The sequence below is a fragment of the Lissotriton vulgaris genome, chromosome 6 (assembly GCF_964263255.1).
Source record: "Lissotriton vulgaris chromosome 6, aLisVul1.2, whole genome shotgun sequence".
Classification (NCBI taxonomy): domain Eukaryota; kingdom Metazoa; phylum Chordata; class Amphibia; order Caudata; family Salamandridae; genus Lissotriton; species Lissotriton vulgaris.
Window position 1 is genome coordinate 1,597,807,732 of NC_141694.1, and position 26,294 is coordinate 1,597,834,025.

Genomic DNA, 26,294 nt, shown 5'->3' on the forward strand with positions numbered 1-26,294 from the left:
AAATGCGTATATGTGGATGTGGTGTAAGGAACAGTCTGTAGAATAAGATAAAAGGGCTGTGTGTCAAATAAGATTTAAAGATTGACACATATAACATAAGACAATGTGATTGAAGGGAACCCATATTGAGCATCTAATAAAGTTACGTACCATAGAGCTCTAAGTGTCAGGACAGATAGGATTAGCCTATAGAAAAAGACTAAAGGGTCCGTGGTGAAGTATGAGTGGAAGAATGATACACAGAACAGCAGATAATGTGACTTAAGTGGGACTACAAACTGCAAAATAAATAAAGAAGTGGCATGTTTAATGAGGCCTTCATATAGAATATAGCATGTGAGATATTTAAATTGTAATCCAATGTACTATAGTGATTGTGAAATTTTGTAATTTTGTATTTTCAGATTATTGTGTTGGTTTTTAACTGTTCTGAGGAAGGTGGTACGCAAAGCAGAACCCTCCGAAACGCGCCGACAACAAACCTCTGTGGTTTTATGATTATTGTTTTTTATGTTTATGTTTTTAATGTCATGCTGAAGATCGATATAATGTACTGTAAGGCATAGGATTTCAGTATTTATAAATCAATTATAGATAATGTACGAGCTATTATGAAATGATAAGCAAAGAAAAAATCTTTTCTTTGATAAACTGAACATATGATGTTTTACAAAACTTTTTTTAATAAACTAACATAGAATGTACATTTGGAGTTGTGAGGTTGAATATCTCTACTGAACAAAGTGCCTCTTTGTGGTTTTACTTATATCTGCGTGGTGAGTGACTGTTGGAACACGATAAAGAAGAGTATTAACATTAGGGCATTAGAACGTAAATTGTAATAACATGTAAGTGAAGTGCTAGATATTTTCTTCATGTAAACAAAGAATTAACGTAGTAAAAGAACGTATTTAGATAGATCATATACGTGTAAAGTGTATTCATGACTAATGAACTTTGCATATAAAGGCTCATATAATGTATGTATATTAATGACTCATGTATGCTTAGTAAATGTGTGCACTGTTCTTATGTTAGCCAAATTTGATAGGACTTTTCATTTCTCCCTGTTCGCTCTTAAATCAAAATTGTTAATTAGGGTTTATGTGTCTGTGGAATATATCTATATATTTTTTTCAAGTTTCTGTTGCAGGTGCAAAAATGTGTCCTTCCTTAGTTAGAATAACGTCTTTGTTTCAGGAGTTAGTCAGATATAGGGAGGAGAGGATGCCTTTCAACGAGTGGAGCTGAAAATGAAGGAGGATGCCTTCCGTGTCAGGAAAGGCCTGGGAACCAAGGTCATCGAGCAAGAGTTTGGATGTATCGTTACTTCATGGAAAGTTGCCTGCAAGACGGTGCTCAACTCGACGAAGCAGTCAAGTGATGTAATTGGGGGCATGATTTTTGACTTTGGATGAGGGATAGGGACAGAGCCCAGTAGACTTCTGCCTTACCTGGAGAGGGTAGAGAATCTATCAGCTAGATTCATCATTGTCCCGTTTTGCGAGTCCTTAATAGCGATTAATAAGGAATCGCTATTAAGGACTTGCAAAACGGGATTCATGTAGGAATCGCTAAATAAATTGCGATTCCTACACATTCCTTATTTGCGATTAGCAAATTACTAATTGCAAATAAGGATGCGATTTCAAGGGTGCCAGGGGTGTCCAAAGGACACCCTGTAGCACCCCTGAAATGTAATTTAATACTTATGTTGCGCACACACATGTCCAAAGGACATGTGTGTGTGTAACATACAACTGAGAAAAATGCACAAAAGTGCACTTTTCTAAGTTTTCGCTATTTACCACGAAGTCAGACTTCGCGGTAAATAGCGGCAAAAAATAGCGAAATCGCAATTTTTTAATGGTTCATGAATAGCATTTATGGAATCTCAAATTGAGATTCCTTAAATGCGATCGTAATTTGAAAAATCGCAATTTTTTGCGATTTTTCAAATTGCGAGTTCATGACCCATTGATGAATTCCAAATGCCATTTTTGCGGGCGCAAACGGCCGAATTCAGCGATTCGCACCGTTTGCGCCCGCAAAAATGCTTGATGAATCTAGCTGTATGTCTTTATGCTATAAAGCGTTAAGCTCTATAGTTTTACGCTACTCGACCCATTCAACCTGAGTGAGCTTCTGAAGAAGTCTTTATGTGCTGTCACCTTTCTGGGAGTTTGTCTGGTGCATGCTAATTAGGGATATCACAACAGAAGTAGTGTAGGGACAGATAATGCTTTTGCTTATTACCTACCAACGAAGCAGGCCCTGGATGTTGTTTCTATAATCGTTTGTGTTCTGATTTTGGAATTGGTTATTCTGTGCATGTTGCACCCCTTAAATTTTATTCGTAGGTTTGGTTTTATATTAGTGCCCATATATCTGTACACTCTCGTTTTGAGGTGTTTATATGTCCAATTATTCTTGGCTTTACAATAAATATACAAAAATTTGGATTAGGAGTCTGTGTTGCTTTGGAGCCATGGGCAATAGCAAAGTATAATTGGCTAATGATTTTTCTCCCCTCTCACTTGCAAAGTAGGCAACAAGACCATCAGCCAGAGGTTCCTTAGGAATTATAGAACGTGGAACCTGGCTCATATCATACTACAATATGCAACTAAACATCTCAAGCAAATGCCAGAAGGTGACTTCAGTTCCAAGTGCAATTACAAATTCAGAGTATGTCCCTATCAGATAAATACAGTGCCTACACAGAAAACATAAAGCACATGCAGAGGGAACATACATTACAGTGAAAGGGGTGGGTTGTTCTGTCAGCCCAAAGTAAGCACTGTATCATCCTTCAGCATGTAACTAAACTTCTCAAGCAAGTGTTTAAAAATGACTTCATGTTGAAGTGCAGAAACACATGCATGGCACATGTTCCTCAATAGTTAGAGGCAGCCCCTACACGGGAAACATGCAGCACAGTGAAAGAGGTTGGAGTTGTAAGAGAGACACCATAATCATGTAAGAATTGTTGCATTCTGTAACTCACATTAATCAGAAAAAATAACATCATGTCCATATAAATGTAATATACATACAAAGAACATTACTGCCTGAATATATATTTATATATAGAATGTGTCAAATCATGAACCGTGCTAACACAGCTCATTATGATCCTACCAAATAGACCTACAGTACAGTGACTTCGAAAATCCATGTGCAATCTAAAACACCCCTGTGGTGCATAATGAAGCAACATAAATCTAGTATGCTTAACTGACAGTGTACCCAGGTCATTGCCAATAATCATTTAAATGTACTCCATGCATGGGTCCTTAACATCTATAGATATAAAGTTACATAGAAATAAACATGCCGTCACAGCGACCACTCTATATAGCCATGTATTTCCTTAAGGTCTAGGTGTAGCAATACCAGTTCAACATGCCACCAAGTTTCAGGATGCTGGCAATACTGACATATTCACAAGTAAAATGGTTCTGTATTGCCCCCTGTCTTCTCAGTAATCCATCCTATATGTCTATTAGAAATGGGGTTTCTGGTTGGCTAGGGTATTCACTTCAGCCAGGCAGAACCCACTACCTTAGTCAGGGTAAGAGAGTTACATACCCAAGATAACTCCTGCTCACCCCCTTGATAGCTTATCAGAGCTGTCAGGCTTATCCCAGAGGAAATGTGTAAAGCATTGCACAACACACACACCAGTGACACAACAGATACACTACAAAAGAGACTCCACACAAGGGTATATAAAAATATCTCATATAGTGTATTATATGCAAAACACATTAGACTACAATCACATAAATCACAATTAGCTTGCCAACTAGTCAAGTGTGATAAGCATAACAGTTGGAACATTTATAAAATGCACTTTCAGAAAGCTTTTTTCATAAAGTCACTTCTCCAGCACCCTCAGGCTGTTCCTGCTACAAGGAGAAACGTGCTCCACACACCAGAAAATGCTGGCTATTTCCATCAATAGCAAGAGTTAAATGCGGGAAAGGAACTGCCTCGAGCCCCACCTTGGCATTACCACCTTAGCGCTAATCAGCGACGAGCACACGGTCCCGGTGCGCTAGCGCTGACTGGCGAGTTTGTTAAAAAAAAGGTGGCAGGACAACCAGCAAGCACAATGCCCCCAGTGAGACCTCTGTGAGGGAGAGGGGTGGAACTCAAGCACCGCGTTGGGAGCCCTCCTCTGGTCTCCGATAGGAAAGGTTCGAGGGGCTTTTCGTCTCTGTGCACGTCGGCCTGGTGCAGCTAGGAGGGCTCTTGCGTGCCTCTGCAAGGTCCGCACCCAGGTTCTGTCTGCAGTGGCCCTCAGCTCTTGGTCTTCCTCTGGGCAATGGTCTCAGCGATCGCTTCTTGATTGCCTTGGGCAACAGAGGGGGGATCCTGCCAGGTAGGCTCCTGCTTGGTGGACCCGCCCCTTTTATTTTGCAGCTCTTCTCCCTCATGATACAGTTTGGTGGGCGGCATCAGGGTGGTGATCACTGAAGCACGAGGAGGCGTCCCAATGAGACAAGCTCCAGGAGGCTTTTTAAAGCAAAATCATGCACCAGGTGGTTTCAGGATAAGCACCTGAACTCCTCAGTAGAGCAAGGGAGTTCAGACAGGCCATAATAATTTCCAAATAAAGTGAAATCACCAGGAGCTTTCAAAATAAAGTGTAGGAAGGAAATCTTCTTTCCTAAGATGGAAAATATAGCACTCACCACGCCCTGTTTTGGAAAAAAGGTGAAAGAACAATCTAGTACTTTCTCCTGCTCCAGACAGGAGCAGCAACAGCACGCGGTACACTCCTCAGGGGCAGTGCTCCTCACACAGTCTTCTTCTCTCTTTTTAGATGTAGCAGGTTTATTTTGAGATCCAGCAAGAATCTGGCAAAGCCTTTTGTCTGCCTGAGACTTCCAACAGGAGGCAAACACCACAAGCCATTGGAGATTCTTCACAAGCAGGATACTACAGCAGACCAAAAAGAGTCAGTCCTTTTCCTCCACCACAGAAAGAAATGGCAACTGCAAGCCAACCACCCCTCCCACAGAAAAGGCAGTGCTCCTCACATAGCTCTTTAGCTGTTCTTCTTGGCAGAGTCCTCTTGTTTCCTGAACTAATCTAAAGTCTTGGGGTTTTAGGTTCAATACTTATACTCCATTTTGTCATTGTTCTCTTTGTGGAAGTGTCTCTAAGATAAGTCCATACCAGTTCTGTCCTCCCTGGTCCAGTATGACCACAGGGGGCGGAGACAGCATTGTGCAAAGGAGACACAACCTATTAAGGTGCTACCAAAATTCCTCCCACCACTCTAAATGCAGATCACGTCTATTCAGCCTAGCGATGAGCCATCCAGGCCAAGCAGGACACACCTCAACCCCCTTGTGACTGTCTAGAGCGAATGCACATCCCCATCTTCTGTCATTCCAAAACCAGATGCGAAATGGATAACCAGTAGAGGCACACAGAATGGTCAAGCAAGAAAATGCGCACTTTCTAAAAGTAAAGGGAAATAAACCCAGATGAGTATCCAGGAATACCTAGTGCAAAACAAACGAGTCACTTTATAGTGCACACAAGGTTGTCAAAAACTATTCTTTATAATACACAATTTTTCTTGTTGTAAACAACAATGAACCAGACAATTAACGATGAATCCGGAATTGCTAATGAAATCTTCAAACATGAAATTGATTGAGATCTGCTTTTATTCTTGATAGTTGCAGATGAAGATGTAATTCAAAGTTGCAAACAATACAGCTTGTAATCAACACAAAAAACTGCGTAAAAAAACAAAACTTCACATATCCCAGTGCGTTTTGGGCTTTTGGATAAGCCCTTCCTCAGGGGATCTCCAATATATCAATAATTTTGTATCAATACAAAATTTGAAATAACAAGAAATTTTCAAAGCGATCAATAGAAACATGGAACATCAGGGCTCACTGGAGGGCAGGAGAAAAGGTAAACAATAGATATAACTCATGCAGTGCCATGGAATTGACCTCTTGAGTACACAAACGGAAAATGAGAAATGTGCTGCAGTGAAACCTAAATGTGAAAGTCAACAAATAAACACAATGGTGCACAAGTGCCCGTGAATTGAAAAACGTTGTGATTGGAAAAGGCTATAAATTAATCACAGTATACCTCTAGTGCTTGAGTGAATGCACTCAGAGCAAAAATGGAAGCCGACAAGAAACCTGAAGAAAAAACAAAAATGTAGAGAGTTGGGTTTTGATAAAATCAAAAATGGTGAAAAGCAATGACTAAACTCCGATGCTTACAAATTATAATCCTAGTCGAGACGCATTCAAACAAACAATGGAGAGTCAAACATCTTTCTAAAAGTGGCATTTTCAAACACACAATTTAAAAACCACCTTTACCAAAAGGTGTGTTATTAAATTCTGAGTTCAGAGAGCCTAAACTAAATTTGTCTACCATGTCCCAATTGAAAATTACACATGTAAAATGTTACAGTATAGCCCTAATGATAGCCTATGAGACAGACAGTTTTTCAACAGTGAAAAATGAAACGCACAGTAGTTCACTGTCAAGACATATAAAACACACCTACCTTTCACATACACAGCAAGCTGCCCATGGGGTTACCTTGGGCCTACTTCAGGGGTGCCTTACATGTAAGAAAAGAGATGGTTAGGGCCTGGCAAGTAGGCGCACTTGCCCGGTCATCATAGTTGTGCAAAACTGCTCATGCAGACACTGCAGTGACAGGTCTGAGACACATTTACAGGGCTACTCATGTGGGTGGCACAACCAGTGCTTCAGGCCCACTAGTCAGTGCACTGTACTAGGGACTCACCAGTAAATCAAATATACCAATCACGGATCACCAATCAGAGGACAATTTAAACAGAGAGCATATGCACTTTAGCACTGATCAGCCTTGGTAAAGTGCCCAGATCCTATAGCCAATGAAAACGGTGTCTGAAAAATAGGAGTCAAGAGGCAAAATGCTTGTGGATAAATTTTAAAAAAAGGCCAGGTCTAACAGTGTCTGTGTCAGTGCTCAAACCTCATAGATGGGTCCAGAATATTGGAGTTTTTTGTGCAAATCTTGCCATAACTGTGTTGTTTGTGGTTGAGGGGGGAAAGTTTTAAAAGTGTGTCATCTTGTTTATTGGTACTTAGTAGAGACGTCAGAGGCAAAGTCATTTGCTAGCAGAACATAGAACTACTGATAGGTGCATCACACAACTGCTGTTATGGGTGGTGTTTGGATAAAATAATGGATTAAATATATTGGGAGGCTGAAATATTGGAAGCTAAATATTGTATTTTTTAAGTAAGTGATATCGTTTTTAATAATATTGATGTTTTAAATATTGTTTGCAATAATATGATGGTAATAATATACATTTTTAATTATTTGAATGTGTTTTAATCTAATATTAATTGTATGTGTTTCTATTGTTTATAAAAAAGGGTTAAAGTGATTTACATTAAAAAAACATGTTATATAGTAATTTATAGTGTTGTAGCAGATTGTTGGCTTTATAGGGGAATAGCTTGGGAAAGTGAATTAGTTAATAATAATTATGGACTATTTAATACATTTTATTGAATTATATGATTGATATTTATTATGTAAATTATGTTATTTTGATTTATTGTTATAAGTTAGTCGTGCGATGCTAGGTTTAAAGGAGTCTAGGGTGGAAAGTTAATTAAATAATAATTGAATAACAATTATTTATTAATTGATCATTCATTATTTCAATAGATAGTAACTATGTAAATTGATTAATGTTTTTATTACATGTACACATATATTTATGTTAATTAATCTTTCTATTAAGAGTTGAATGTTGTTTTACATTCATGGTGTGACTTATTTATGCAATGTGCCATAAGTTATGTTATGTTATGTGGGACTTATAGAGCATGCAGCTACTCAAAAAAGTGCCCTGGCGCTAACAGAACAGTAAGAGCACTAGAGAGCTAGCAACTGGACAAAGAGCCTGGTTTTAAGCATTTTGCTGAGTAGTCTTTCCTCCTCCATACACCTGAGTTCTAAAGGAAGGTTATTCCAGCCCACTAGCCGCAAAAGAGAGAAAGACCGCCTACCCTTCAAGCTGGACTCTCGGGACCATGGTCAAGAGAATGTTGGAGGACTGCAAATTTTTCAATAGGCTGTAGAAGGATATCCTCAACAACAAATAATCTGGTTCTTCGTTGTAAAGCTCTCTGTGCATAAGGAGAGAAGTCTTAAAAAGAATCCGCATGTGCACAGGAAGCCAGTGCAAATTCCTCAAATGGGGGGAAATGTGCGCCCTTCTAGGACCCAGAATGTGCCGCCTAGCCACAGAATTCTGCACAGTTGGAAGTTTCCTCAACAAATAATGTGGAAGGCCACCATAAAATGCATTGACATAGTTCAGCCTGGACATGACCAATGCCAAGATCACCATAATCCAAATTGGGACATACCAAAAGTGTAGGATTTTTTTGAGCATACACAGTATGCCAAAACATTTGCCAGCCACAGAATTATTCTGATTATGAAAGGACATTTTATCACCAAATTTCACACCCAGTGAAGTAGTTTCCTGTTAGACTGGTCAGCCTTACGGCGGTCTTCCCTCAAACCTTTTGCTTGCTTGCCTCCAATTTTGATGAATTCGATTTTGTTGGCCTTAGGACTGTGCACTTTGCCATGCTAATCAGTGCTAAAGTGCTTGTGTGCTCTCCCCATAACATGGTTTAATTGACTTATCCACAATTGGCAAATTTAATTTACCAAAAAAGTCCCTAGTAGAGTGCACCTCATGTACCTAGGAATAAAAAAAACCACTTACATTAAATCCTACTACTGGGCCTGCAGCGCTGATTGTGCCACCAACTTCAGTAGCCCCTTCAATATGGCTCAGGGCTTCCAATGCAGAGCCTATGGCCTGGCATTTTAACCCCCTAGTCACGCTTTAAACTCCCATTTCATTACATATAAGTCACCACAAAGGTAGATGCTAGCTAGCCCATAGGTCCAGATGCTGTGTAAATGAAAGGTTGGATCTGTACTTATAAGTTTTACATGTCCTAGTAATGAAAGCTCCAAAATTCGTTTTTCACTACTGTGAGGCCTACCCTTCAATAGGTTATCATTGGGGATCGCTTACAACATCTATTAAGCTGTAATTCCCAATTGGAAGGAAGTAGATTGGTCATGTTCATTACCTATGGAATTTTAATGATAAATCCTCTTTATTAGCAAAGTCAAATTTATCATTACACTTTAAAAAATGCCACTTTTAGAAAGATTAGTCATACAAGGGGTGGGCCCTTAATCACACAGCTAGAATGGACCGGTAAATACTAAATAATCAAAAACATCTAGCTGACTATTTATTAGGCTGCCAGCTATTTCAGCAGACTAAGACCAAACTCACAAAGAAGATGGTCTACATCATTTAATTATTCATTTCGCTCATTAATCTTCATTTTATAAATTCACAAGACAGATATCAATACACTTCACAATTACATAACATCTAGACAAAGTTGAAACAACAAATAACGAATAACAATCATTTGAAAAATGTTTCCAGTCATGAACAAACAACAATAAGTAACCCACAACAACAATTTCAGAAGAACAAACAAGGGTTACCAACCACCGGGTTAAAGACATTTCGAGCAACAGAGGATATAAACTTTAAGTGCATTCTTCTCTCAGTTGCTATACAAATTTCTATTGAAAGTCTTCTCCTGGTGGTAAATTATGGCATAATTTCCAATCAGGGGGAAGAGTTTCAATAGAAAAATGTATAACAACTGAGAAAAAAATTTACTTAAAGTGTATATCCTATGTTGCTAGAAATATCTTTACCCCCGGTGGTTGGTAACCCTTGTTTGTTTTTCTGAAATTGTTGTTGTGGGTTGCAGACCATCTTATTTGTGAGTTTGGTCTTAGTCTGCTTAAATAGTTGGAAGCCTAATAAATAGTCAGCTAGATTGTTTTGATTATTTAGTACTTTTAGAAAGATTACATTTTTCTGCTCTTAGCCCTGAGTGCCTGTAGCCTGTCTCTGATACATGTCTGGGGAGGGTGACAGCTGGACTTGGTGTATTCCATCTTGACAGCCACACACACTGGAAGCTTAGGTGTGACTTGATGGGACATCTTGGGAGGATAGGAGAGAGGAGCTTTGTACAGTCTCAACCTTGCACCTGAATAGGCTATGCCCTGTCCCCACACAAAGGGCTGCAGACCACTCTGTAGTGAGCCTGGACCAGGGCAGGAAGAGAGGAGCTCTATGCTCTTCATAAACCATTCTTTCAAGTCTTCTCCACTTCAAAGGTACCACTGAGTATAAGAACTGGACCTCAGACCTTCCACTTCAAGAAAGTTATGGACATATGGATACTCTGTCAGGATGTCAGGAAGAAGGACTACTGTTCAGCTGAAGGACTGGCACTTAGCTGGACTGCTGCTCTGAAATAACTGCTTTCTTGCTGTACTGACCTGCTTCCTGCTGCTCTTCTGGTCTGGGTGAGAAGAACTGGACCTGCATCTCTTGACTCCCAGAGCCCAGAGTGACTCCAGGGGCTAGTTGGATTGCCTCCTGATCTGAGGTCTCAGGGCCATAACAGACTTCCAACTATCCTTATCTGCACCTGTACTCTTCCCTCTGTGAGTCTACCCTGCCAAGTGGTGCCACCCCAGTCCGAACCCATGGAAGTGTTCCTACGGTGCTTGCTGTACAATTGATTGCTGCTGCGGAGACGGACCCAGTACCTTGTCGTTACTGCATGGTCAGCACCAACTCATCTTTGACACTGTGCAGATTGGAACCATTGCATAGCCCCTGTTTGTGTGCACCAGAACGGACACATCGCTGCATCTGCATGGCCGGGAACAGCTGCTCTTCCTTTGGAACCATCACTGCACAGCGCTCTTCAAGGAAGTTCCTCACATCTCTCTCGATGACAGCATCAACATCGAAGCCTGAAACTCTGCATCGCATCGGAGCCGACGCATTGTTGTTGTTGTGCCACCAGGACCAGTGCATTGCTCCTGAATGTGTGGATCGACATCGGCGCATCACCCCCTCTGCACTCCGCTGCCACTCCATCAACAGGATCTTCGACATCAACGCAGCCCGGACTAAGGTTCTTCTGTCTGTTCAGCAGGCCCAACCTGGTCACTTTAGCTGTCTCCTGCTGAATCCCTGTCGGCCTGAACCTTTAACTTTGTTCTGGTCCAGCGCAACCACATAGCTCGTTAGCACTTTGTACTTTTTTGGCACTATTTTTACTTAGTTCTTCTAAAATCAATATCTCCATTTCTACTTATTGGATTTTTGTTGTTTTGGTGTCAAATAATGTATCAAAATATAATCTGTTTATCCATTCTTTTAGGCGATTTTTCTTGTGATATATATATACTTCATTATTGTTTGTGTGCTGCACAAATACTTTACACATTGCCTCTGTGTTAAAACCGACAGTTATTTTTGTGCCAAGCTACCCAGGTTTAAGTACAGGTTAATTTAGTGAGTTTTTGTGGTTCACCCTTCAGGAGATTGTGGCTGTTGCTTGACCAGGGCTCACATCCCAGGCAACCAACAACCCAATTTCTCACACTGACTGTTTATTGAGATTTGCTGAAAAGCAGCAAGGAGGATGATAGTGGCGAAGAGACTATACTTTTTGAGGAAGAGGATGGTGATTTTAGTGTTTGTAAGGTGCTGAAGGACATTGTGAGTGAAGAGGAATTGAGAACTATAACCATCAAAGATGTAGTGCTTTAAGAGGCTGTAGGGGAAAGAAGGGACGAGTGAGAGGGAGTAGTATTGACTGTTTAAATTATTGGGAAGTGAGAGATGAGCAGTCAGAATGTGTTGGATGCAGGCAGGTACCTCCAACGTGGGTCAATGATGCTTTGATAAGGAGAGAGCATGAAGGGCATAAGAGTATTTCCAAGAAAAAGGAAACATTTAGACTCCGTTATTGGTGGACAGGCCTGTATTTTAAGGTAGAGAGAGAACTAAGGAATTGCATGGAACTACTCTGAAGTCACAAAGGATGCAAAACTACAGTGTTAGATATTTTGGGCACTATCCAAAGTGAAAATGATATATGGTTTGTGACAATCTTGATAGATATGTTCTAAAGGTTAAAGGAGTTAGAATTTACAAACCACATTGGTACTGGTAATATAATTAGCTTTTTTGGACACATTGGCCAGAAATGAGGGGTTTCCCAGGGGCTTATGGGTAGATGTTTGGAAGGAAGTAGACTTTCAATTTGAATGCAATTTACAGAGTGCAGCGATTACCCTATAGTTTTCCCCCAAGGAATGTAAAATTAGGGTGCAACCTTTTGTAGTGAGCACCCAAGCTGGTGGGCATGGGGAACATATAGTATTAGATATTTCAAGTCCTATCCAGAGTGAAAAACATGTAACCTAGAATTTACAAACCACATGACACTGGTTATGTATTTAGATTTTTGGACAAATTGTCAGCCATGAGGGCTGTTAAAGGACTCATGAATGCGTTTTTGCAAGAAAGTAGAATTTGATTTTGATTAAAATTGATAGAGTGCAGTAATTACCCAATAGGGTATCCTAGCACTAACTTGAAGGCACAACTGAATAGAAAATGTAGTTCAATATCTATGTTTTGATTTTTTGGGGAATAAAATATGAAATGGATCTCCTTCCATTTTGAGCTTCCCTATTTTTAGGAACATATAGTAGTGACCTAAAGTTAAACAAAGAGTCTGTGATGGACGATAGGGTGGAATATTGATTCTTCTGACAGTATGGAAGCAATGTAAATTGCAAACATGAGCTGAGATATAATGTTTCAGTGAAAAACATAGAAAAAGTCTGATGGCGTTCTTTTGAATCCATTGCATTGTATTTATAGACGTCTCGAGGAAGCCTACATCCAGATAGTAAAAATAGTCCAATCTAGAATCCCTGGTAAATGGCCCTAGTTGATCTAAAGTCACTTAAGGCAGAGACGTAAATAGTAGAAACAGGTCAAACTAATTTTATTGATTGGGAAACAGGAAGATAGCTTGCTGTTAAAGATCACCCTAAAATCGGACGTTCAAAATGTGTTTTGTACAACCTGAATGAGGTTGAGCATCTGTATAGGGTCCTAAAAGATGCATAAATCAGAAGGAATTGCTGAAAGAAGTTTGAAGAAAATTGAGATGTGCACATTGATCCCTCTTTTGGTTATGGTTAAAATTTAGTTTTAGGTGTTTAAAGATAGAAAACTGAACACTTTGGTAAGCAAAGGATCGGTGGTAAACTCAACAAATAAGGAAGAAGAAATGTACACCACACAGGATGCTCAGAGAGGTAAGGAACAGAAAAAAACCTGATTCTAGGAAGGTGTAATTTGACAAAACGAGGGTTATAAATTAGACCTAAATGAATCCTGGGTGATCTAGTCCGGTTACAATTGCCATAAGGTAGAAGTAGGGACTCAAGATATTCGAAACCCTTGAAAGTAATCAATCTGTTCATGAATGCTGAGAAAACAAAAGATTCAAGGATCTGTAATCTGAACAGATTGGCAGGGTGCAATGGGATTCTGAAGGATAGTGGTGTTGAGGCTATGGGAGATGATGGTGTTGTGTCCGGGGCTGATATGAAATGTCAGAATTATGCGGGCAAGAAGGAGAGGAAGGTTGTGAGTGGTGTGGTGAGAAGATGTCACAGATGTGTTTGTGAGTCAAAGATCCTAAAAGACGACATTTGGTCTTCAAGTCAGCTGCTGCTAAGTCTACATTCAGCTAGTTACGTTTGATCTCTTCAAGTATGCATATTCACATCTTAGGCGCCTATTAGGATGGCGGACGGACCTGCGTCCGTCCGCCACCCCCGAGGTGGAGGGACCGTCCGCAGGGGCAGCGGCGGTCCCTCCATACCAATTAGTATGTGACCGTCACCCTGGCGGTCACATCCTGTATCTTTAACCTTGCGGCGGGTGCTGCTTGAAGCAGCACCCGCCGCAAGGTTAAAAATGCAGGATTCGCATTTACATGCACAAAGCTGCAGGCACCGCGCGGTGCCTGCCGCTCTGTGGATGTAAATGCAGGGGGTACCATAGGTACCCCCCATGTGCACCCCCACCCCCGACACCCTGGGGGCCCGCAAGGGCCCCCCAGAAGCTATTGTCCACATGCTTTTCCACGGCAGTAAATCCGTCGTGGAAAAGCATGTTTTCAAACCCATCGTAATTTGGCTGGCGGTGTCTTGCAGACACCGCCACCAAATTGCGGCCAACACCCCGCGGATCAGCGGCGGATGGACCTGCCGTCCGCTTCTGATCCCACCGCCATCATAATCTGGCGGTGGGGGTTTTGAAGGTCCGCAGCGATGATTCCGCATCCTCCGGCCTGGCGGTGGCTTCCACCGGCCCGGAGGATGCGGAATCACCGCAATCATAATCGACCCCTTAGTTTTTTTCCAGAATTTATATATGTATGACACATTTTATATTAGCTATTGCTGCCTAGGGAACCTAGCGTATATAGCTATGTTACATTTTACATTAATTGTGAATGTGTAGGTAACTGAGTCCCAAGGGTTTGTAAACATGTGTTATGTGTTGTCAACATATGCTATGTGTTGTCATAATGAAATAGAGGAGATGCATGGTATCCAGTAGTGTGTCACTGGCCATGATACCATGGCATTCCTGAATGGAATAGAGGCCATCAGTATGTTGGAGGCAGAAGACTAAGTAGGCAGAGTAATGCGGATGTTCAAACTGGCCCTGCTGGTGGATGTGTTGCATATTGGAAATAAACTTGACTTCTTATATTTTATCCAACCCTCCAGCTGTGACTTATTCCACAGGCCCTTACCTGGGACGGTGGCCTGGACATTTTTTATCCTCGTATTAGCCAAAATCAGCAAGTAGTAAATAAGTAAGTAAGTAAGTAAGTCTTTATTGCTCAGTTCATTAAAACCATTGCAAATGTTAGCATATGAAAAAAACATTAGTTAAATACAATATAAAATGTAAATAACTTCATATTAAAAATAAATAAATAGTAATTAATACAGGCATTTATGTTTGTTTCAGGCTAAGCATAGAATTAAAATATCATAAGATTGAACCCTTTGCCATGACCATTTGAGTCTTAGATTAGCGTCATCATGTTTCTGCCCTCTGTCGGTCTTGTTTCTTTTCTGCTTCCGCCAGGAATTTGACAACATGACTTGCTAGTTGAATGTTCGTTCCATCAAAGCAAGCCTTTACCGCCTGCCGATGTGTTATTATACCCAGCCTGTTGAAGTGCTGTTTTAGGTGGGTTCTGTGCTCTGTGTCCAAGCCTTTGCAGGAACATATTAGGTGCAGGATGTCTTCTTTTGTGTTCCCACATACTCGGCAGTTGATTGATTCTTGGGGCCTTTTCCATGGGGGGAGATGATTCTGAACTGGAAGTTGGCCCAGCCGTAAACGTAGGAACTTCTCCTTTGTGCGCCTAGTGAGCCCGACCCCTAGATAACTTTGGCACATGCTGCTTGAGTAGCTTTGGATGACTGTCCAGCCATGGGCCCGGGTTGCTAGACTTGCTTTATCTTCGATTAGCGACATAGATCTGACTGATTTGTTAACGAGCTGTTTAAAAGTATGGTGAGATCAACTGAGTTTCCAGGCTTCTTGTAGGCACAGGGAGTTTAAGGAGTGCTTAAGATATATTGCAGCCTCACTGTTGCTCTTGCTTTCCATCTCGTTCCCTAGATGGTGGTTTTAGGCTTTTGGGTTCTCCTCTCTGGATCTTATGCCATCTTTTGGCATAGGCACCCATTCGCTCCAACGTTTGATTTCTCAGGCCAAATTCCAGCCTTATTTGTGCCTGAGAGGTGTAGTTAGGCAGGCTGAAGATCATTCTCATGGCCTTTGCTATTGTGCTGTTCAATTGCTGGGTGTCCCTTCCTCTGAGGCATTCACTTCTGTAGGTTAAGGCAGGTGTTAGTTTTGCCTGTATCACTTGAAGCAGGGGGGTGAAGCTTCAGCCAACTGCTTTTGTTTTGAGGCTCCTTAGTGCAATCCCTATGCTAATGCCCCTCCGTTTTATTGCTTCCTTTTGCTGACGGAATGTGCCCTTTCTGTCAAGAATTACCCCCAGGTACCTGTACTCCTCCACTGTTTCCAGTGTGGTCCCTCCCATGAGCCAATGAAATCCTGCTGATGATGATTTTGCGTTAATCCTCATTATTTTGGATTTTGAGAGGTTAATGCTTAGGCTGTTGTCTGTTGAGTACTTAAACGTGGTGCTGATCAGATGTTGCAGCCCTATTGGTGTTCTACTAATTAAGACAAGATCGTCAGCGTACATTACGTTGGAGAGAGTGAGACCGCCTATGATTGGAGCATGAGAGTTAGTTTGGTCCAGCTGCTGTGCAAGGTCAGACATAAAGTTGTTAAATAGTGTCGGCGCTAGGACGCAGCCTTGTTTTAAACCTTTTGTGGTTATTATTTTTCTTGACAGGAGATCCCCTGGCCCTAGCTTGACTTGGACCCATGTGTCAGTGTGTAGTAAAAATCAGCTGTGTGAGAAGGCCTGATGGAATGTTCCTTTCTTCCAGCTTTGACCATAATAAGTTTCTGTTGACCGTGTCAAATGCTGAGGTGAAATTAATGAAGCATACATTCAGGGGCAGATTGGCTGCCTTTATGGCATCAATGAGGAGCGAGAGAGCTAATGTTTGATGTTGTACCCATTTGTTTGCGGAATCCTGTCTGGGTAATAGGGATTACTGCGTTTTCTTCTGTCCAATCCAAGAGCTCCTCTAATAGGAGACCAGCGTAGTATTTCGCTTCGTTGTCGATTAGGGCTATTAGTCTGTAGTTTTTTGGATCTTTTACGTTGCCCTTCTTGTGTATTGGCGCTATTATCGATCCTTTCCATGACGCTTGGATTGTAGCAGTGTCTATTATTTGTTTGAAAAGTGGCACTAGAGCCGCTGCCCAGTAAACCGGGTTTTGTTTATACAGTATTGGGGGAATCCCGTTGGGGCCTGGCGCTTCCTCCGCTTTCCCCTTCATGATCCTGCTTATTATTTGTTTTTCAGTTGGATCTAATGAATTACTGACCAATTGTCGTGACCATGCTGTAGGTTTTGTAACCTTATCCGGTCGACTGGTCATTGCAGGCTGTAACACTGTGTTAAAGTGTGTCTGAAGATAGTTGGCCCAGGCTTCCTCGGTTACATAGGAATAGATGGTGTTAGACCTGGAGTTCTGGAGTGAGTTGACTGTTTTCCAGAATCTTCCGCTTGTGTTGGTTCCTTTGACGTCATGTAGAAGTCTCGCCCATAGCTCGTCCTCTGCTTCCCTTTTTCCCTGCCAGATTATTCACTTTTTGCTCCATTTTAAGTTTTGTCAGTTCCGATTGAATCTCAGTGTCCGGTCTGTCGTGATATAGTTTCCGCAGTAATTTGTTGATGTTACTTTTCAGGAGCTTTATGTTGATGTTTTGATTTAAGGCTTTGTAGCTGTTTCCAGCTAAATCGGTTCTCTTTTCTTTGCTTTTGCAGCATTGTCGATAAGTCTTAGGTTTCCTTGTATGAGCCTGTCCCAGGCTCCTCGTGAATTGCTCCCAGGCACTCTGGTACTCTGATTTATTTGTGATGCACTTTTCCCACCTGCTTTTTGCGTCACTTGTGAAGCTTTCCAAGTATGACGTATTGCATTTAATTCTTTTCTGAGCCACCGACAATGAGCATCCCAAATTTGTCGCCGGCCTAGATTGCACAACCCCCTAGAAGTTAAGGCCGAATTCTTGAGGTAGGTGGTCGCTGGCTGACATTGTGCCTATTCGGAAGTCTGTGAGTTTCGCAAAGAGTTGCAGGGATACAAATGTAAAATCTATGGTGGGACTAACTGTTGAGTTGTGAAAAGTAGCAGATGGGGGGCTGTCGTTTGAGAAGCGGCCGTTTAGTGCTGTGTTGTTTATTGATTCTTCTTGTAATATGGCTGACAGTAGTCATTAGCCCTTCCTTACTGTTTTCACCTTCTCAGACTCCCAGAATACATGTGAGTGTTCTAACCTGTACCAGAGTGTTCTATCTGTGTCAGTTGATGGTCTGGTCAGCTGGCGAGGTTTGTACTCAGCTGTGTCCTACAATAAATCTACATGTAATCAACTTGAAGTATCCTGTCATCTATCCTCATCTATTTACAACATTTTGGCGAAGTTTTCTGCTGACCAGACCAGAGAGAAAACCATCTAACACAGCCTGAGCTTCACCTCACGAAGAGAACCCACTGTGGTCCACCTATCTGCTGCCAGTAACATTATCAAAAGAAGCATGACATTGGATGAATGACGAAAAGTCTAAGGAAATTAAAGCAAGTAAAGAACAGTGAGTCCATTTCTCATCCCTGGCAGCACTGTGCAACAAGAAGTAAAGAATCATTATCACCCAACTGCAGTTAGAAGTAAGGGGTAGAGAAACTAAGCTGTCAAGTAACCAGAAATCTTTGAATCGCCGTGAAAAATTAAGAAACCAGCCGCAAGCATTTGAAGAGCATTGAAAAGTTAAGAAACCTGTTTAAAGTGGCAGCAAAAGTCAAACTAAACTACTTTGCAAGCAGCTGCAGCTAAAATCAAGAAAAAAGGCACTGCCTATACTGTGAAACTCATCACAAGTTTGAAAAAGAAACCAGTAGCTTTAAAAAATAACTCAAGAAAATCTCTCCTCTGTTTCCTATATTGTTACTAATGAAGTGTTAGACTCGAGAATCTGTACAGATTGGAGCGAAGTACTTTTAAAGTTCAAGCCACAGCTGTTGTCAATAACGAGGAAGACACAGATATTTATGGTGAATACCAATGCTGCCAAAAGCGAGGGAATCATAAATAGATAACGAACATTCTGCCAAAAAGAAGAGAATTACAGACATATACGGTGAAAGAAGAAGAAGCCAGATGTGACTTCTCCTACTGTGAGTCTGTCATGCAGTTAAATTTCCGTTTGATTGTAAATACTGTTTGACTGTGGGTCTGTGCGTCTCCTTCGGTGTCGATCCGGTCTTCACCATGGCAGTTTTACTACTGATGACGTCTTAGAATCTCTGTGGGACTCAGCGGAGTAGCAGTCTGTTCCAAAGTGTTGTTCTGTGCCCAGCGTCATTCCAGCGTGTGGAAGAAGCCTGCGTGCATCATCCCGCAAGCCGTGCAGCGTGAAACGTCACTGCGCGACGTCAAGTATCCATTTTGTAATTTCATTCTCAGTGTCTTTTTGTTTCCATGACAACATGGTTTCCAGAACACAACCCAACTCTCTCTACGGGCGGTGTGTAGAGCTGCATTAACTCACCACGAGTGTTAAGGCTCTTAAAAAAATCAAGCCTGTCTTCAACGTAAGGTTAAAAGATGAGGACATTAACGCGCAGACTGACCGATGATCAGACAGTGAGAGAAGTGAAAGGAGTGCTGCGTGTGTTTTGTTTAAGAAGGATGTGTGCCGGATATTATTACATGTGGAAGCATGCCGGATATCATTACATGTAAAAGTACGCTATGCTTTTATTAAGGTTAAAGTGCACGTTTTTCTAGTGTCACGCTGCTCAACAAATCGCGAAGAAACTATCCCACATTAGAGAAGCTCAATCTACTCGAAGAGCTGTTACCTTGTGAACTCTTTCACAACAGTGCCATCCAGTGGATTTCTGTACTTATAACAGTTATCTGGAATATTCTAGATACGTGTCTTGGAGCTAGATGTATCAAGGTACACTTTTGCGATTCTCAAATAGCGATTTTTAGGAATCGCTATTTGAGAATTGCAAAATGGTATGTATGTAGAAATTCGCAATTTTTTTGCGATTTCTTCAAATTCCTTAATTGCGATTAGCAATTTGCTAATCGCAATTAAGGAATAATTTCCCATTAATTTCTATGGGCCGGGAGGCCCATAGGAATGAATGTGAAATTATTCTCAATTTGCGATTCGCAATTTGCTAATCGCAAATTGAGAATAATTTCAAGGGTGCAAGGGTGTCCAAAGGCCACCCTGTTGCACTACTGAAATAAGCATGGGTGCGCATGCGGTGCACATACATGCCCTAAGGGCATGTATGTGCATCACATGGCACTTTGAAAAATGCAAAAATGGGCATTTTTCAAGAAATTCGCAAATTACCACCAACTTGAAGTTGGTGGTAATTTGTGATTCCTTAGGAACAATTAGCAATTTTTTTTTGCATCATACATTGCATTTAAGGAATCGCAAATTTTGCAATTCCTTACATGCAATCGCAAAATAAGGAATTGCAAATTTGCGATTCCTTATTTTGCACTCAAATTTGCTATATACATACCATTTTGCTCAAATGAGTTCGCAAACGCGAAATTCTGCGAATTTCAGCGTTTGCGAACCCATTTGAGCTTCATACATCTAGCCCTGAGAGCCTAGAACAAACTGGCTTTGTATTAAGAAATTACAATTTTATAAAGGATTAACGTTCCAGGTACAGGATTGGTCAAAGGTTCCAGACCAAGAAAAGAACATAGGGTCCTGTAACAAGTTGGACAGTGCTCCCAGGACCAAGATGAGGACAAAGTCCTAGAAACAGGTGTGGTTAGAGGTTACAAAACTTTGAGGGGACAAAGGTTTCAGGTAATAAAGTGAACAGAGCTTCTAGAAACAGGTTGGACAGTGGTCTCAAGACCAAGAGGGGACAAAGGTCATAAAAAAAAATAGGAATGGACAATGACTGTGCTAAAGAGACAAGGTCGTCCCGCAGAAAGGAGCGAAATCTCACAGTACTCAAATGGAAAGACTGGACAGAAAGTAGGCCATTCCAAAAACAAAAGAATGGACAATGGTCGTACAAAGTGGAGGCAAAGTTGTCTCGGAACAAGGAGTGTGGAATGTCTCTTTATCAAGATGGAGAGTTTGGACAGTAAGTCCACAACAGGGACAAATGTCCCAGGTGAGACTCTGGACAGCAAGTCCACAACGGGGACAAAGGTCCCAGGTCAGAGTTTGGACAGTATGTCCACAACGGAGGCAAAGTCGGAAAGCCTGAGTTTTGTAAAAAGGTTCCAGGATTACCACTGAGGATGGACAGTGGTCCAGATTGCATCTAAGCTAGTCACATTTAGGACTATGTATCCATCTTTTGAAGTGAAAGCTTCAAGCAAAAATAAAAAAATGTATTTCTTTACATCGTTTGTGATACTGCACTTAGTAATCTTGAAGAATACCTATGTTTGGAATCTTCAAATTGTATCTAAGACTGTGGTATTTGTAAAGCACGAAGGCGTATGTTGAACTGTCTATCTTCAACTCAGAGCGTAAACTGTTGATGGACGGAAACAGATTTGAGGGAGTTGACTGTCTCTTCCTGTTTTGCTGGTCAAAGACGGATTGGACGAGTGGACTATCTTTTCCTATTTTGTCAGTCTAAGGGTAGTAGGTAGTGGTGAGGCCTATTAGTTGTTTTGAGTGTTGTGCCTCACCTCACACTTCATTTGTACACTCTTTGCCCCCAAAATGCTCTTTTGCCTTCATGAACTAAAATAGTTCAAGTCGTCTTAGACCTCCTATCTGTCTTTAATATTATTGTTGCTGTCTCACATACTTTAAGCCTACCTTTTATGTTTGTTTCATTTCTTTTCTGTAAAAGAGGAAGATGTGTTGTATATTGATTCTTCTTGTAATATGGCTGACAGTAGTCATTAGCACTTCCTTAGTGTTTACCTTCTCAGACTCCCAGAATACCTGTGAGTGTTCTAGCCTGTACCAGAGTGTTCTACCTGTGTCAGTTGATGGTCTGGTCAGCTGGTGAGGTTTGTACTCAGCTGTGTCCTACAATAAATCCCGACAGAGAATCTTTTTAGAAAGGCTCTAAAAACATGGATTTTTAAACTTACTGACTCAGCATGTCTGGCCCTCATCTAAACTATCTCCCCAGGATCGCCATTCTGTTACACCGGCATATGACTAGTTCCCTGGCCATACTCCTTTCAGACACATCGGTCAGCGCCAAGATGCTCCGTGGAGTGTAAGTTGCGCTTTACAAAAATAAAATTACATTACAAAATTACATTACATAAATCTACATGTATTCAACTAGAAGTATCCTGTCATCTATCATCGTCTATTTACAACTTGCTGCCAGATTGAGATATTCTAAATCCTTAATGCTTTCCCTTGCCAACCGGTTTTGGTTGCCCCATTTGCTTATTGCTTGTTGTTGAATGTCCCATGCCAGGAACAGTTCTTCTAACGGTGTGTCCCTTGTTTGAGGCATTCCCAGGAACATGTTGAAATCCCCTGTTACTATGAGGCTGGGAGTTGCTGTCTCTGTCAATGTTTTTGAGATCTCTTCCACCAGGAGGTTCATTCCTGTTTTTTCCCCTGGGAATGTAGGTATACATTCATCAGCCTTAGTTTTTGTTTTAGTTCTTTTCCCCTCACTTCTAGTTCTATTGTGAGGGTGCAGTTATTGCCTGTCTGTTTTGCGTTTATATACTTCGATTGGTTGAAACTCTTTATAGCAGTATATATAGTTAGGCCGCCTTTTGGGTGGCCGTATTTGACATTTCTTATCGCTGGCAGATGATATGTGTTAAAGCCTTGAATGTGATGTGCTTTTTGTAGCCAGGTTTCCTGTAGGGCTATTATGTCGAATTCTTGGAAGTAGGATAACAGCTGAACGTTGTCTCTTTTGTTTCCTAAGCCGTTTATATTCCAAGAGCAAATTCTTAATTGTTGCTGTGTTAAGGTATTTTGTTTAGTATTTTGTCAGAACTTTGGGGCTCTTGTGTTAATAGTCCTTGCTATCCAGTTCCAGTTGTCTTGTTCAGTTAATGCCTGCTTCAACCTGTTGGACTGAGGGGTCCTGGACACTGAGAGGCTTCTGGCCCCCTTTAAGACACTTTCAGTTTTTGATGAAAGTAGCTTACTTGTTGAGTTATGGGCTTGTCTCTCTTTGGGTGCCTGGCATAGTGGTTCCAGATACCCGTTTTTTCCATTTGTTTAAGTGTATCCCTCAAGATAGAAAATGTGGTTCAAATTCCATAATTCTCTTCGATGTTTCATTCCTTGCCCATGTTGTTTTTGTGACCTCCAGATTTGACAGGTGGTTGCTACGGATAAATTCCACTGCCGCTAGATCATTGGTGCGGATGTCAGTCAGACTGCTGAAGGTTGATAGTAGGAGTAAGATATTACCTCGATTGAGGATATATCCTCTCCCTCTTGACTTATAGTCTGGAATGAACAGGATTATGCTGCTATCGGCTTCCGCCTGAACGGTCTCCCGTTTTTCGCCGTCTTTTGTGCCCATTTTCATCTGTGGGATATTGTATCTTTTGGCAGGTTTTGGGTCCTCCCCCTGCCCTTCCCTATTTGTCATGTTAGCCATAGCTCTGGGATCTTGTTTCAAGGGAGGGCCCTTGCTTCTATCTGCCGATGGTCCCGCTCTTGATTTTGAATGGTTGGGATTTTCACTTTGTGTTGGACTTTCCGTCTTCCTGGCCGGTGATGTTTTTATGGTCGTAAGCGGACTTTCTGTTTCTTCTGCTGCGTCTTTTTCTGATGCTTCTGCTGCTACTACTTCTGGGGTCGTGATAGACCTGTGGAAGAATGTTTTTATGGTGGCCGTCTTTTTTCTTCCTTTTTTTGTTGTTTTTGTGGTCTTTTGTTTACTGCCCAGAATTCTTCCTTGCTTGCCTTTCCGACGAGGTCATTGTGGGGAGTTGTCGCTGTATCAGATTCTAGCCCTTGTGTGTGTTTGTTTGTTTGCACCGGAGCTTCACTTTTTTGTTTGGCGAGAGGCTGCCTTAAGGATTTCCCAAGGGCCTCCGCGTAGGTCTCTTTAGTCGATTTATTGACTTCTGGGCCAGGTGGCCGGTTTGCCTCAAGTTTTCCTGTTTGGCTATTCGGTGAAGTTAGTGGGTTCTGTACGTTTGCAGTCGGTAAGTGTTCTCTGGGGTATGTGAGGTGTTGATTTTGGCCCTTTTTCCCAATTCCTGGGTTGCTTGGGGTTGATTTTTCCGTTTTCTGTTTTAGGTCCGCCAAAAGCCTCCTAGGAGCTGAGGGATGGTGGTGAGTTTATCCCCTATTGAATAGCATGCACAGCTCGGCTGCTCTATTTTTGTTTCCGCTTGCACCCTCTTTATCATCCAATTCATGTCTGCCAGCTTGTTGTCAATTTTGGCTACATGTATGGCCAAGAAATTTAAGAGGGATAGTTGGATATCCATTTTTTCCGAGAGGTACTGCATAACCTTTATGGATAGTTAAAGCGTGTTTAGCAAAGATGACCATAATACCTCAGCGCTTTTTGGGAGGTCATCAATTGATGGATTCTTCTCAGGGTCTTGCTCACTCTCTGATTTGCTGCCGTCGTGCTGAATGACAGCTGGTGAGTATGATGCTACCAGCCTCTCCCACTCTTCTATTATTACCAGCGAGTTCTCTTCAATGTTAGAGGGTGCAGGTTTGGTGAGATCCTGGGTTGTGTCGGTTATTCTAGTTGTTTCTATAAGCTCGATTGCTTCTGTTCGCCCCCTTTCCTGTGCTTTTTCCGGCTCACTTGCCCACCCCGTGTGGACTGGGTCAGGAATTACGATTTTTGGTGTATCTTTGGTTGCTTCGGTTTCCTCACCTTCCGGCATTGATTCTGTCTCACTGTCCCACCCCAAGTGTGAAAGATCTTGGCCTAGCTGGATCCCCAAGTTGGCGTCCTGATCCCGAGGTAAGGCCTGGGCCGTCCTCATGAAGCTGATGCTGTTCCCTAGATTGGGTTCTGTTTTAGTTTTTGGTTCCGTCACCTTGGGGGGCTCCGGATCTGGCTCGGTGGGAGTTTGTTGCTCAGTAATTCCGGGTGGATCTATTTTACTCGTGATGGTTAACTCGTCATGGTTGTTCTCATCCCCTGCTACTATGGCTTGGGGCTGCGAGGTTACCCGGATTACAATGTTAGGCTCCAGGGGGTAACCCCTTTGGTTGGTAGCATCTGTGATCGTGATGTTATCCACCCTGCTGTAGCAGTTGTTTGAGTTTTCTAATTGTGCGCTGCATTCCTTGTGTATATTAGAATCCCTCTTTTTGGTGCCTTTCTTGTCTTCTGTGCCTTCAGAGTGATTACTTTGCGAGCACCCTTCCGGAACCATTGGGGAGGGCAGCCCCTTAAGATTGTTGTTTGTGGAGCTTAGGTATGAGCCGGGTTCTTTCAGAAATGAGAAAAAGGAATACATTTTGGGTTGAGCGCTCTTTCTTTCCGTTTTGCTGGGGTTGAGGCAGTTTGTTCCGTCATTTCTGTTGTCGGGTCTAGTAGTAGAGTCTCTTCTTGTTCTATCTGCATCCTGTCTGTGTCGGTGTCGGTGTTAAGTTTCCGCTTGTTGGCCCTGCGACGCTTGGCGGGGACGTCGTCAGTTGATTCCTAATTTTGCCTGACCTCATGACGTGCTTGGGTAGGCGCTGTTCTTGCAGGTCTTTGGGGTTTTCTGAGTTAACGACCAACAGGATTGTGATTCCTTTGTTGTGATGAATTAGTGGTGAAGAATTTTTTTTTTTTTGAGTTTGCAATATCTTGCGAAAAGACAAAGACAGAAGTCCTTTGTTTCTTTGTATTGCTATTGGAGCACCTTCTAACCAGCTAACCAGCTAATTGCTTTTGTTTGCTATTAGTTATCTGCTTTTTTTTTTTTTTTGCTGATTATGAGATGATGGTAATTTTTTTTTTGCTCCGGTTTCTTCGGTTGTTCCTTGGGTGTACCACAGTTGTTTAGTTTTTATTAGATTTTTTATTGGTTAATGTTTGTTGATTCATTGTTTTCCTGGTTAGTGGTGTTTGTTGTGGAGTTTTTTTTCCTGATTAGTAGCCACTGGCGTTAGCACTATGCTCTTTGTTCTTACTTGGCTGCCTGAGGATTTGGAGAGTTTTTTAGAGAGTTGTTCGTTTTGGCTGATGTTAGCTAATAGCTAATAGCTACTGTTGGCTGCTGTTCTCTCTGCTCTGCTCTCTCTGCTGTTCGTCCACTGTTCAGCAACCCCTTTGTTTTTAAATTTTAAACCAAGCCCCTCATTCCTGCCTAGCTCTACAGCCCTCTCTCGATTGTGTTTTGCCCGACCACTAAGCTCGCTGGCCTGCTGGCCTTGTGAGAGCAGTGGAAGCAAGGGACAATAGACAAGACTTTTGTGGGGGGCAAGGGTGCGCGGGGGCAGGCAGGGGCTAGCGGGGTCATGGTGGGAGCAAGCACCGCTCTCTAGTCTCCACCCTCCGCGCTCCGCTGTGCCTGTCTCTCCTCCCACTACCCCCTGAGCTTCCCCCGAGGTACAGGTGGAGGTGCAACAG

The 26,294-nt window shown here is 41.9% G+C and overlaps 1 pseudogene; it reads left to right on the plus strand.

Annotated features, from left to right (window-relative positions):
- The window catches only part of LOC147709181 (uncharacterized), a 42,212-nt pseudogene extending 31,768 nt beyond the window's left edge, over positions 1-10,444 (plus strand).
- Positions 10,445-26,294: the final 15,850 nt, after the last annotated feature.